Source organism: Argiope bruennichi, chromosome 5 (assembly GCF_947563725.1).
Source record: "Argiope bruennichi chromosome 5, qqArgBrue1.1, whole genome shotgun sequence".
Taxonomy (NCBI): domain Eukaryota; kingdom Metazoa; phylum Arthropoda; class Arachnida; order Araneae; family Araneidae; genus Argiope; species Argiope bruennichi.
Window position 1 is genome coordinate 108,789,615 of NC_079155.1, and position 13,082 is coordinate 108,802,696.

Consider the following 13,082-nt stretch of genomic DNA (forward strand, 5'->3'; position numbering starts at 1 on the left):
ACTTTTATCTATTTCGCGGTATGCAGACAATTTTATTTCAGACATTAGCAAATTTAGCTGGGAGTTTAGACAAAATAATGGCTCTTATCTAAATAAACCGTGCATCAAACATTACCTAATTTTAAGTTTATTAAGACAGAAAATATATACATAGTTGCTCCTTTACATCACACTTTATTTAAATAAAGTGTAAAAATAAAGAAATTATCTTCGCAAGTTGGGCTGCTAAAAGTGTTAATGGAGAAAGATAGGTGCCATAAGTTGCCTTATCTTAACTTGAATAATCATAAGGGAAATTAGTGGAGCACTCACTACAAGTGCTATCACTTTCAGTTCCCTCAGTAGCTTGTAAATTTAACGGGAATAACGCTAGTACGAAGTCTGTAATTAGTGTCGTCATATTCTTTTTTAAATAGCAGAGCTGAAAATTTTAAGCAGGGAGATAATGTGGGAATGGAATAGTCCTCCAATGGAAATTTTTAATCTCTTAATTGAATGAAGAAATATTTGCATTGCTTGAGACTGGAGTATAAACTTCTGAATTAGTAATTTGAGTTTTATGAATAATTTTGTTATATTGCTGCTTTCACCAGAATTGATTAAATTAATAAACGTAATACTGAGTCCTTCTGTGCACGCTCAATGAATTTCTTATTGTAAAAAATTTCTCTTTCACTAAATATAAAAATATGTTCTTTATTATTATAAAATATTTCTTTTATTCCATTTATTTTATGAACTATTTGCGCGACAGACAATCTAAGTTATTAATCGGAATTTAAGGAAATAGCGACACATTTTGAAGAATGCTCTTTCTATCAAAATGTGTTAAAATTAATAAATCAATTGTTATGGAATTTCTTAAGTAACTGTTGGATTTTTATTGCAAAAAGCAAATAATAAACATAAATATAAATGTTTTGTAAAAAATTATGAATAATATTATATTTTAAATCAATTTATTTCTGAGGTATTATTTGTATTTCAAAAGCCAAAAAAGAAATTTTTTCTGCTTTACTAATTCAGATATTGATGAATAATATTGTGATAGTGTTAATTTCAAAGAGGACTTTTGTATTTTCCATTAAGACTTACCTTATAGTAAATGTACGCTCAGAAGTTGAGCAATTTCTTTTAAAGGGGGATGAAGAAAGAGATGTTTTAGAGAAAGATAATTACTAGGAGAAACTATTATGTTTTAGAGAAAGATAATTATAAGAGAATATGTGTTTTATAGAAAAAAAAAAAAACGTTTTGTTACGAACTTGTAATATTGCTTCCCAGCGCAGTAAGTATCTTAGTAAGAAAGATAGATTTACCAATAATTTGGATGGATGCTGAAGGGATATCGAGCCAATGACCATCTCCCTTAACGGCAAATTGGCAACCATTTGGTAATTTGGTGAGGAATTCGACAACAATAGAGAAATTTTGGTAATTACAAGAATCTTCGTGGTAGGATTAGCCATAGCGATAGCTCGATTTTGCTTTCATTAACGATAAAAAATAATTGTTATCGAATATTTGGTTTGTGTTTGTAAAAATGTGTTGGCAGCAAAAAAAAAGTAGGAAAATAAAAGAAAGAATGTTAACATATCTCTATTTTGCTCATAAGATTATTAAATATTCCTAATAATATGAAAATTTTATCTCTAATTCGCAACTATTATCAAACTTCGATAGAATTCATTGCTTTGGCATCTTTCTAAAAATTCTTTTGTTCTATCCAAAAAAATATAAAAATCCGTGAGACAGAACTGAAGTCAGTAGAATATTGAATCAGTGAAAGTAGCAGACGAGTCGAGACGAGTCAATAGTCGTGCGGGGGTGTAGTTTCTGAGTGCTTCGTATCGTTAATGTTATTTACTACTATTTTACTGCCGTTTGCTTCAAATTCTGTTCTTGTGTTGATTTTGACTGTGCTTTGTTATCTGTGCGTTCATATTTTAGAGTAGAATAAAGCGTCGTTATTTATTATTGATCCTCTTGGATTTTTCAAAGCACAACCCATGCACGGTTTTCGAAAAAGTTCAGTAGTAATATTACTTCTCAAGCAATAAAAAATAATCTCTATTAATAATAAACGAGACAGAGATCGTTTGTGTGTGTGTTTGTGTGTGCGCTTCCATTGGCATCTTACATGACAAACCATGTTACAAAATTTGATACATTTATTTTGGAGGGCTGAAATGAGCTTATTTTGGAGAAACGTTTTAAGATTTTAATGAAATTTTCAATTAATTAAAAGCTGTGAGAGATTCTGGCATCCTCCGCGATATCCTTGAAAATATAAGTGGAAAAAATGATTTGGAAAATATAAGTACACATTTTGAAATTTAAAAAATTGTGCCAATACCAAAAATAAATAATGCAAATTTGCTGTCATGCAAATTTTTCCTATATTTTGACACTTTTTTAAAAGTGTTTTATTGCATAATTTTAAAAAACTAATTTTAATGTGGCAATGAAATTGCAACTGCTTTCACGGTTTCTTCAAATATTTAATTGCATAATCTTTCTCCCATTGTTCAAATCTAAGAAAAGACTTTTCTTACTATTTGAGCAGCTTACACGAGAAATCAGAAAGTGAAATTATACAACCACAAAAGACAGCGTACAGTTTCTAAATAAAATTCTCAGACATTTAAATTTTTGATGACATTGATGTCATGGGATTCGATTTCATTATGGACGTTCAGATACACAATGAATAGAACATGCATAAAACTGGTAAAATATCAGGCTTTAATGACTATCACAGTTTGTTACTTTAAAATGGCTTGAAAGAAACATAAGCATCAAGTTAAGTGTAAAAGATTTAATTAAAATTAAATACGGTCAACATTTCTAGAAAATTATCTGGTCTCCAAAAGCAGCAAATACTGTATTTTCCTGAGACAGAATCTCGGTTTCAGGACTGGAGGATTGCATGCTCAAGATCTGATTACGCTGAAGATCGCTGAGTATACGGATGAAATAATCATCAAATCTACTAAGGGTAAAAAGTTCTCAGTTTGGTGAACAAGGGCTGCCGTCCTCGTCATCTGACTATATCTCAAAATTATTAAATCTATACGAAAGTAATTTTCGAGTATCTTCCTAGGATATTATTAATCATAAAACTAATGAACTAGAAACATCGGCCATTTCATCTCAATTGCTTTGAAGAATATGACGATTCTACAATCCACAGACCTTCAATTTATTATAGTAATATGAAATTATCATAATAATGATTCCGCTCTGTGGAAAGAAAATTTGTTCATTTTCTATACTACTACTTAACAGTTCAAATTGTTTAATGTACAGTACTATTTGTTTTACCCTTTAGGTACATTTGACGTATCAGAACGAAATGCATTTTTAGAATTTGTTTCAATTTTTTGTAATACTAAATACTCTAAATTATCTCAATATCATAAATAATATGAAATAAATGAATTTTAGCATAAAATCTACTGCTTTTAGATGGGTAAAAAAATTGTGCTCCAAATGCAAAAAAAAAAAAAAAAAATATGTACCCAAATGATTAATAGTATACCTAAGTGTTCGTAAAAAAATTTTAAAAACTTTTTTATGACATTTAGATCTTATGTAATTTTTCGGAAGTTATAATTTTTTCCCAAAAAACAGGGAAAGAAAAATTAGTTACTTGTCTTTCGTCTTTAGAGGCATACGCAATTAAATATTAGTCATGCTTTTCTAATTCTAATTGGAAATCTAATTGTAAATTTTTCTTTGAAAATTGTCTACCTAAAAAATTCACTCCTGCATAACAGTGCTTTTATCATTTCTAATTCAACTAGTCATTGTTTACACACCTGAAATTATTTCAAAGAAATGCCTTCAGAAACAAAATTTAATTTCTTATTTCTTGCACATCCTTATATTTTTATTAAATGTTTTATCGGTTATTAAAAATTGAATTTTTATATTTTATATAGCAGTTACAGTTAATGAATTATGAAATCAAATGTTTACTTAAACCATAAGCTACTGTAAAGACATTTTCCAATAAAGGAATCTATAGCTTGTTCCATTACAATAATTTACTGAAATTTCCCTAAATTCTGAGAAAGAAACATCGATGCTCTTTTCAACACTTAGAAATAAAAATAAATAAAAAAGATGACGTAAAAATTAAAAGCAGTGAGAAGAGTTTAAAATAAATTAAATTAACGGCATTCCACTTAAATGCCCAAATTGCAGCCATTCAAATCTGCATGGCAAACGATAAAATCCAAATTTCAGGTCGATTTTAAAAACTGCCAATTACAGACAGAAGATACAAAACTTTCTGAGGTTCTAAACTCTATAGTTAAAATACATCTCTCCCCTATAAAGGAAATAGTAAAAGCATGCCGCCCATAAATGTGTCATCGGCCCTAACAAACGGCGTCTGTTGATACCATCGGAACATTAATTTTGCGAACATTTTCCGTAACGACCCTCGCATCGTTCTGTGATTACCTTTTTAAAGCGGCCTTCAAAGGGATGGGACTGTTCGAAGTCGTTAGGGAAACCCCCATAAAGACGTCAGTTGTAACTAAGGGGAAGAATTACACTTCGTTCCAAATGACCATAGCTGGATGGGGGTAGACAGAGGGGTGGAGATGTTGCGATTAAGGAATGATAGGTTATGTGTCTTATGTTTTGCTACAAGTTGAGCTGGTGCCCTATTGGGTGTTATCATTGTTTATATTGGACAATTGTTACATGTGTTGCTGTGTGTGATACAAAATGTGAGTGGTGTGTAGTGCTTGGAACGGTTTTTTTTCCTGCAAAAGCTTCAAATTCCTTTTGGTGTTTATTTTCATAATTCATTACATTATTAGGCTGGATTCTAACATTAATTTTTAATTTGGGGCAACTTTACAAAATTAGTATCATGATTTCGTGCGATTTTTTTTGTTTTGTTTTGTTTCATATTGCAATAAATATCCAGGAAAGTATCCAGGAAAAGACATTTTAAAACAGTTTAAAAGAACAAAAATATTTATGAAATGAAAATGTATCATTACAATTACTGAAGTTATTTTTTAAGGTTATTAATGTGTTAAGCCATATATGTTTATTAGTATATACTTGCGTTAGTATCAAATGTCCCAACAAATGACGCTTCAATTTTTAAAGTTGTCTGTCATTGGAAAATGACATCAAAATTTACATTACATTTCCAGGGGAAGCTTCATTGTATTCGTTGTTGAAAGGGACGTAGCTTATTAAAATTCCTCTGTTAAAATCTTAAAAAAATTTAGCCCCCCCCCCTCCATTAATACCTTAGACAATTTATCCGGAACCGCCCACTTTGTGCAACAAGGTGCGGAATTTCGACGGGCTTATTAGAGCAACTATTTCCAAAAGTAATATGTTGGTAGCTGTACTGTTGCATTTGATTATCTGCTCGCTATCCGCAAGAATATGGATTTTCCACTATGTTGTCCAAACCTCAATTCATGCGATTTCTTCCTGCACTGCCAGTTAAAATGGAAGTGATTCTACAAAATATAAGCGACGCCGAAGGAATAACTGCAATTCATCACTCATGAAATGCAATACTCCATTAACGACGTAGCAAGTGTCGCAACCAGTTTCGTACAGCATTTCAGTTATGTCATTGATAGACAAATCGGCATTAAGAGGATAATTCCTTGTGATCTGCAACTTTTTTTCCCTTAGAGAGGCAATTTCTGAAAATGGTGTTCTGTCTATAGGTGACATTTTCTGGTGACAAATGAAAACAAGTTTGCAAAAATTTATGATTTAACTTTTTAATATCCTATAAATGCAAATTAAAATACTCTGATGGTATTTTAACGCCATGAATTAAATGTATCAAATTCGGTATGAGATTTTGTGACTACAGTACAGTTTTGTGTCAAATTTATGTTTCAATCGGTTGGGAAAAACGCATCTAATACAAAAATGGGATTTTCGAATACTATTAACCGATATCAAGGGTTAATTGCGAAACAACTCCCCTAGGATGACAGAGTAGATTTACTAAAAATGCAGAATTCAAGCCAAAAATTAATATTTCGGAATTATTTCATGCCATTACCGTGCAAAATGTTCTCTGGCAAGATAAATTTATTAAAGACTATGTGAGAATATTTTGGAGAAACTACTGCCGCTGGTTTTAAAATATGTCAAATTGTTTGTTGTCTGTGAAGTTATTTTATTGCCTCTCAAAATTTTAAGATACGCATCACCACAATTACATTTGTTACGTATTTTTGAAGAAGAATTGTTCATAATGTGATTTATGAATTTGTTATTTGTTTATTTTAGCTATCTAATTCTCATTATTTGGCGATTTAATTTCATTTGCAACGAATAAAGAACATGTCGATTTGTAAGCTAAAATATTTGTATAACATGTTGTGACATTGTTACGTCGCTTAAAATAATAATAAAAAAAAATACTTCATTACACAATTTTTATAGTTTGTCAATCAGCTCTAATTTACAGCAAGAGCAAAAAACATAAAAGAAAGTGAAATTTTCCGGTAGGTTACCTAAATTGACATACTTTACCAATATAGGGTAATTCAGAATTGTGTTTATTTGATAATCTAAACAATATTTTGGTTACTTAAGTTAGAAAAACTAAGTCGCCGGAGAAAAAGAATGTGTTAATATTTTTTTAAAAAACTGTATTATAATATTCTTATTTAAATTGTATTTTTATTTTTTTATTTTTAAAATACATTTATTAGCTCCTTTACAAATAATACATTAAATAAAATCCCCTGCTTAATGTTTGCCTAATCACGGTAAATAATGCATTATATATTAACTCAGTAAATCAACTCAATGTTCTGTCAGAAAACCAATTCATCTTTCCTTTAAAGGAATACATTCGCTAAAATGTCAAAAGCGCGAGTTGATTTTAAAAGCATAAACTGTGAATTCTAGCAATCTGGAAGTTCCCAAACACAACAAGCCATCGTGGAATGAAAACTTTCTCAAATATTTGACTTCGCCATCTTCCAAAATCGTGAATTGTTTTCGCATGTAATTGGCTTGTTCTGTTTGGCAGTTTTGTAGCGGAAGTGTTCTTAAGTGCTAATTTAGGAGGGCCTCGAAGCACAATCCATTTCTCGAGTGGACGAGGGGGAGGAATTATGAAGCCTGAAGGGTTTATTGTTTCTCTTTGATGGGCAATTACTCACTCGGGCAACGTCTTTCAAGCCCCCGAGACAGAGAGCGAGGTAGTGCTTACCAGAATAGATTCGGTATTAAGTTTCTGGGAGACAAAATTACGAGTTAAAATGATAGGCAGACGTATGAAAATGAAAGCATAATTTCATTTCTAAATTGTATAAAACATATTATAAATTAATTTTACAGAAAAATTTGTTTCATTCCATTTATTTCAGTTTATTAGATTTCGGATAAAGGCAGTCAGTAGTCAAAATTTTAGCAATACATTTTATTTAATAAAGTTTATAGACCCAATAATAATAAATGAGAGCAATTATTATTATTGGGTCAGGGTTCACTACGGTAAACAATCTGTAGCCTGTGTGATTTGATAATGACATACGACTACCCCGACTCTCCTGGAGGCATATGGGAAAATGTGAACAACCGGAGCGCCGCAGTAAAACTGTGATTAAGTCTTAAAGGCCATTACCGGCCATGATACAACCCTTTCTGTAGAAGGCACGTTCCAACACTGGTAGGGAATAGCTGCATCCCCACAACATTTCTGCATGTAGCGAGGCGGCGAGAACCAACCGCCATATAGGAAGCTTCTGTTTCTCATATCTGAGGTACTTCTCCGAGGGATGTGTGGTTTGATAAACAAGCTTCGATCAATGCAAGATTTATGTTTATATGTGTTACTGCTTTCTCTATGTACTTTTCAACTTAGTTTCTTGAACCCAGAATTGATTTGCTAACTATTTAATTCGAATATTTTATTTTATCAAATGAATTATAATTAAACCCTTATTTATCTGCTATGTTCTGGCGATGATTGTAAGCCTTCCAATAAATAAATAATAGTTTTCTCTCCGACGACCTTCAAGGTCTTACACCCTTTTGAGTAAGCAAGTCTTCGTGGGGCAGATCAAGACCAATCAATGCAATCATATTTTTGCAATACTTAATTTGGAGATTAGAATGTTTTTTCTATAATCTTCATGAAACACAGCGGTTTCTGAAAAAGAGCATTTAGGAATGTTGAGCCTGTATTACAAAAGAAAAAACCATACTGGAGACCCGTCCCATCATCGGGAGGGAATAACTGACCCCACACCATTTCTGTGCCTACCGGGACAGCAAGAACCAAACAACATAGCATAAACTTCTCATTCCCATATCTGAGGAGCCGTTCGGGGTATGTGTAATTTGATAAGCAAAATTAAATGAATGCAATACTATTTTTGCAATAAATAATTTGGAAATTATAATTTTTTCTGTAACCTTCTGTAAAGACAGAAGTGTTTGAAAATGAACAATTGGAAATGTTGGCGCCTGTATTATTAAAATTTATATTTTAATGTAATCCCAACCTAATTTTGGCGAGTGTTTTTTTAAGAGACACTTGGCTGTCCGATTTATTGTAGTCACTCATTCGGGATGTCTCCAGTAGGGATCATCATTCTCAAGAAATAGTCAAAATTCGATTAAAAGAAATTCTTCGAAATGAAGCTCATTTAATTAAAAAGAACAGAATAGGAAATTGTTCTCTCTTAGCTTAACAGATTCCAGATATTTTTAAATGACTTGTAACATTAATTTATAAAATAGGTGAAATTAACAATATCGAAACGTTAAATAACCCTTTCAAAGGACAGTCGAGATTTGTGTTTGAGTTATAATTGCGTAGTTTGTGATTAGTTCTATGATAAGGAAACATTATTTTTTTCAAGGATATTGAAACTTGTGGTATTATGTATACTAATAATTTTATTTTTAAGTTGAGTACTTAAAACTAAAATTATTCATTTAATTCATTTCGTTTACTATTATAGGAAATATATAAATTAGTTTTATTTTAAATTTCTGCAGGCTGATATATTAAAAATATTGCCTAATCTTATGCTACTAAAGAGTGAGTTTTGATTATAATTCATAGATACATATATAAATTTTGCATAAAACAAAATCCTTTTAAGTAAGTTGAGTTAAAATTAATTACAATTGAGAATATTATATTGCTTTGCAATAATTTCACGTTGATAATTCTATTTAATAATGTACTGTTAAAAGCAATGTCTTCCAAATAAATGTATGCTTTAGTGCTCCATTTTTATAATTTTCTGACCTTTCAGCAATCGTCGTTGTGGCTCATAATACTTAATCATCTAATCTAGAGAAAGGGAATACGAAATTTCAAAAGAAACAGAAAAATATAACAAGCTGGAGTTGTCTTCCCAAACTTTCTCGCATTATCTTCAATAAAGGTGTTATCTTATAAAATTGTGAGCTTTGGGTAAGGTTGTTAATAACTTGCAAATGTTTGAGAACAATAATTACGAAATATTGATCTGTGACATGAATTTATCATTATTCGTGAATTAATTGTGCGATTCTTAGCGATTTTTCGGTGATTTCACAATAAGTTCCAGAAAATTAAATTTGTGTTTTAGACAACCGATTATTTCCAACCGATTGAAACAAAAATTTGACACAAAACTACAATTGCAACCACAAAAATCACATACCAAATTTGATATATTTAATTCATTTCTTTTTTGAGTTATCACGTTTACATACTTATGAAAGCGCAGACCGACAGACAGTCAATGTTTTGAAATATTTGCTTTGAAATTTAATAAGTATCTATACTTTAGATGTTAAATCTATGTACAAATTTTATCCATTTAGCTCTCTTGGTTTAAGAGTTATCATGTTAATTTATATTCAAACAGCCGGATCGACAAACTATCTTTGAACAGATATCGTTTAAAATTTTATTGAAATTTACAAACGTGGACTATAAACCAAACTTCTCCCATCTAGTTCAGAGTGCTTTTTGAGATATCGTATCACAAACAGATAGAATTCCAAAGACGTGTAGGCCGCGGTGGCCTGGTGGTAAGGTCTCGGCTTGTGAGCCGTAGAGTTTCAGGTTCGAGACCCGATTCCACCGAAGAACCGTCGTGTGAAGGGGTCTGTTTCGCGTTATTCCGTCATGCCAAACGTCCTCCCGCTGGTGTGGTGCTGTGTGGAGAGGGGGGTGCCAGCTCAGGTGTCGTCCTCGTCATCTGACCGCGGTTCAAAATGACGAGGTCCGTCCCAAAATAGCCCTAGTGTTGCTTTACAACGGGACGTTAATATAACTAAACTAAACTAATCCAAAGACGTGTTTTCTTTGTTTTAAGAAGTTGTGATTCGTGAAAATCTTGAGTTCGAATTTTTTAGCGATAGCAATTCTTTCTCTTTGTGTGAAAGTAAAAAATATTCAGCAGTAAAATTTCTCACATTAATTTTTAAGAATTATAACGAACATATAACTATTTTTCAGTATGTTAAGCATTAAAAGCTATCCCTATACTCATATACATGTAACGATATTTTAATTCTAATTTCAATTTAATTAATTAATTTAGCCCATCGTAACTTCATTCTAAAATATTCTCTTATTTCGTGATCCAATTCTAATTTCGGTTTAGTTAATTCCTCTGTAAAAAAATAATGCGCAATCAGAACTACGTTTCAAATGAAAGTGATACTTCGGTACCCTTGAAAAGGTGTCAGTGGTCAACCACGTGTATTGAATTGGCGCTTGGCCGGAAATCCCATGTTATATAAGGCGAGTGATCATTTGTTCGTCCTTTTTTGAATTCTGCTTTTGTGCTGCCTGCGCCTTCTTGTAAATAATCATGTTTGTCTCCCGGGAGAGAAGAGAAAGAATAAAACGAATTTAAAAATACCAAGTCTCTTCACTGCTTCAAACCTGCACTCTGCTTCAACCAAAAATATGTTACATATTATTTAGACGACAGGATTCGAAAAGCATTATATACATATAAATATACATCTCCTTAATTTTCTGAGGCTAAAGTGTAGTATGCAGCAAAACGCAAATCAGATACACTTGGTAATGCAAAATTGCCGGCATTTTTAAAGATTGTAATAAAAACAGGAAATATATACGAAACAATGTGTTAATCATGAACTATGAAAATATGAAAATATTTTTGGATTTTTTTATATATATTTATTTATTATATCCTCTTTTCTTTTGTCGTTAAGAATTGTGTACCAGCAAATTCATGTAGTAATATTTGGTAGTTAATTTACAGCTTGGCGCGAAAGAATTGTCATTTAAAACATTTCCCAACGCTTTTTCGGTAAAATATTAAAGAATAAATTATTACTATGGGAACTTTCTATGCATATAAGCAGGCATTATTCCTGCTTAAACCCCCCTTTTTGAGTAGAATTATTGGCAGGAGGACTTCGAGGGCTGCATGAATGGCCATGAGTCATGGCTCCAGCCAGCGCAATATTTTGTAATTAGCACATTTCCCAGGTGGCACAGCAATCCTTTTTTCCCATTAGCTTTGCAGAAAGCAAGCTTACTTTCGCGTTTATGTTGCTCCCCTTTTCAACTCGCTCATCTATAGAGCAGGAAGAAAACAGCTAAGCACACGTGCCTGGGCTTCAATCCGCGTACACCTCTTTTCAACGAAAGGAACCATCCAATCAGCGACCGCGTCTTTTGGACCGTGAAACGTCATTTCGAGTGCGGGATGAGAAGTTCGCATCCTTCTCCTAATAAAGTTGAGGGGGAAAAGAAGATATAAAAGAGGAAAAAAAATTAGGAAAAAAAAAAGAACGAAAAGCAAAAAAAAAAAAGAAGATCGTTTAATTGATTTTTCTCTACATCCATTTTTGCTTTCAGCTTAGAATTCGTGGCGCTATTTGCTGAGGGGATATTTTTAGCTTTAATGATTTTATTTCTGGAAAAATGCTCCCAAACGGGGAAACGAAACTCCCCCCCCTTGTTCTTCGCAGTGAAAAACCTGACGCTGATTCGAAAATTGTGGGTTGTTCTTTTCGCAAGAATCGGTTTCTTTTTCTAGTTTTTATTCTAAAAGTATTGGAACATCGTCTGAGTTTTGGGTTTTTATTCATTCTTTGTTTTGTTTTGTTCTGATTCGTTAAGTAATGTGAAGTCATAAAGAATTAAGAAAGAATGAGAAATTATACCCTTGGTTAAATTGATAAAATGTAAGATGCATCATGTATTTTTATTTATTCCTTTCTGACTGTTGCAGTTTTGGGTTTATTGCTTTCATTATTTCAAATGATATAATTAACTAGTACTTTAAAAGTGATTGAGCAAGATTGATTTTTATTGGATGAAAAAAATACTAGATATAGAAAATGCGTACTAACTACAAAATTTATATTGTTCAAAATAAATTTCTGAAAAAAAAAACGATAAATATATTCTTACTTTAATAGCAAAAAACAGACTGGCCTTTCTCCTCCAAATTAAAAAAGAGAAATTATTTTATAACAAAACAAGAAAGAAAAGTTGTAAATATTACTTTCTCATATAAGTAATAAGAAAAAGTACAGTAATCGTCAAAAAATTCGAATTCGAGATTTTGATGAATCTTCGTGTTTTAGACATCCCCGCCTTCAAGAATTGTCTTTGGCGGGGAAATGTCTATCTGTTTGTGACACAGGTAACTCAAAAACGTTTCGACCTGGATGGAGGAAATTTGGTGTACGGTTGTTATACCAAATTTGTAGATTTTTATCAAATTTTGAGCAAAATCCACCCCCTCAGAGGATGTCTGTCCGACTGTTTGAATATAATTTAGCACAATAGCTACAAAACGAAGAGAGCTAAATAAATAAAATTCGATGCACAGAATCAACATCTATAGTCTAGACTCACAACAAAATTTTGATCCAAATCCAATAAGGGATTGACCGTATGTCGGTCTGTTATTTTAAAAACATGCAAACGCGGTGTTTAAAAAACTAATTTATTGAAATACATTAAATTTGATATGGGATAGGATAGGATTGTGAGGTTTAGTGACGCAAGAGTCTGACTATCTGCGCCAGACCTATGGTTAAAATATTAAATACTTGTTTTATATAAA